The sequence below is a fragment of the Phyllostomus discolor genome, chromosome 9 (assembly GCF_004126475.2).
Source record: "Phyllostomus discolor isolate MPI-MPIP mPhyDis1 chromosome 9, mPhyDis1.pri.v3, whole genome shotgun sequence".
In the NCBI taxonomy this organism is placed as follows: domain Eukaryota; kingdom Metazoa; phylum Chordata; class Mammalia; order Chiroptera; family Phyllostomidae; genus Phyllostomus; species Phyllostomus discolor.
In genome coordinates this window covers 80066501-80068542 of record NC_040911.2, presented here as the reverse complement: position 1 = coordinate 80068542, position 2042 = coordinate 80066501, and the positions used below count along the sequence as shown (strand labels likewise).

Sequence of the window (2042 nt, the reverse complement as noted above, 5' to 3'; positions counted from 1 at the left end):
GAAGTTCGAGGCCGCTAGAGGCTGACAGGCCAGAGCGGCTACAAAAACTAAACCCCAGACCCTACCTTGTTATTAAAAAGATTTTGGATGCTGGAAAAAAAATGTTGTCAAGATTAAAAAGTTAGATTTCACATTAGAATCTGGATTTCATGTTTCCCTTGAAAACTCAGAAGTCCTGGCAATGCCTCTGTTCTGGCATGACCAGAATCTTCAGGGCTAGAGCTGAGGGTCTCACTCCCACAGGGGTCAGGGGTCGGGTCATTCTGCCATTTGCCAATCCCACACAGTAGACCCGTCATTCATTTATTAACTTATGTCCTCCCTGGTCCTAGCAGGTGACTGAAGGGGGATTTGAAACTCTTGATTTGGGCTCTCATTGAAGTATTCCTAAATTGCCTAATGTTAAAATGCTAATTCTGCCCTGACTAGTGTGGCTCAGTGGTTTGGATGTCATCCCACAAACCAAAAGGTCACTGGTTCAGTTCCCAGTCAGGATACATGCTTGGGTTGCAGGCCAGGTCCCTGGTTGGTGGTGTGCAAGAGGCAACAAATTGTTGTGCAAGACGATCGATATTTCTCTCACACAGATGTTTCTCTTTCTTTCTCCCTCCCTTCCCCTCTCTCTAAAAGTAAATAAATAAAATCTTAAAAAAAAAATACTCATTCTGGTTCAGCAGATCTGAGTGCAGTTCCAGAGTCTGCCTTTCTTACAAGCTTCCACGTGATGCTGATGTTCTTGATCTACAGACCATTCCTTGAGGAGCCAAGTTCTAGTCTCTCCCCTCCCCAGTTCATTTTGCATAAAGGCATCATTGTGCCTTTATTTTTCTAGAATGCTAAGTAAGACTCCTGTTTAAAAAATGCCATTGTTTGCCAAATACCCATGGCAGTTCCTTTCTGTTATTTAATTTTCTCAGCTATAGAATCTTTCAGTTTCCCAAAACTCAATGCTACTGCTGGGATCACCCGTGCACAGCATACAAGTGAGATAGAACAGGGGTGCTACTGAGGTTGAAGAAGGGTCTTTGGGAGATACAACCCTTAAGTTTCCCTCCACCCAACTGATCCCCAGATCTCATGGCCAAGCCATAGGAATTTAAAACTCCACAGACTCAAATGAAAATCAGAGGCCACATTCTGGTATTCCAAGGCTTGGGGAATTAAGTAATTTGCCAGAAGCCACAGAGCTGCCAAGTCCTGGATTTCTCAAACTCCCTAGGTATTCTGGTTCAATGCCACATTCACACCCTTTTCTCCTAACACCCAAGCCAAAGCCCCCACTTAACTGCAAGCTTTCCATGCCCTGGTCATACTTGAGCCTCAGGTCCTCTGGGGACACTGTTCCTACTGCCTCTCTTTGTCCTTACCTCTCCTTACATCCAAGCAATCTTTTAAAACAGGGCTTAAAAGTAGCAAGAATCACTTCTCAGCCTTTTGGCTAAGATCAAGTGTAGTATCTGTTCTTATCAGTATAGTATCTGGTACATCCTCTATATGAAGACAACATATTAAATGGATTTTGGGAGCAGGGAAATGGCATAGGAGCTTGCTGGGTCCACTCCACACATCGACCCAGTAAGGACTACTTCTGGGAAGGATGTAGAAGAAAAAAAAAAGAGCAAAAAAATGTTTATGTCTCTTCCTCCCTGCTGTCCCATAATTCTCTCCAAAATGGTGCATTTGACCAAGAGTTGAAGATCAGGTATCTGCAGGATATAATTCTACCTCCTTGACCTGGCCTCCATGTCTCCATCACATGGCCTCAGCCTCGGTGCCAGGTGAGCATACTGCCTTATCTCCGAGCCCAGCCAGGAAAACCTCTGCTCTGCTCACCTGGTGTTACCTTTGCCTGAAATTGCCCTTGGTGCTCCTTTCTGGCCTAAGGACCTTTGTTCACTCGTTTAGAACATCTGTGCTATTTAATGAGCTTTTAAAAAATTACAGTGAAAAGTTCTTGGGGACTTCCAGCTGAGATGAAGGCATAGGTACATACACTGTGCCTCCTTGCACAACCAAACAAAGAACAACAACAAATTTAAAAA

The 2042-nt window shown here is 44.1% G+C and overlaps 1 non-coding gene across 1 annotated transcript; it reads left to right on the top strand.

The window, feature by feature from the left end:
* The first annotated feature begins 1418 nt into the window (after nucleotides 1-1418).
* Nucleotides 1419-1608, top strand: LOC114507201. Its single transcript, XR_003685464.1, has one exon. It is a non-coding gene; the product is annotated as a U2 spliceosomal RNA (small nuclear RNA).
* The last annotated feature ends 434 nt before the right edge of the window (nucleotides 1609-2042 follow it).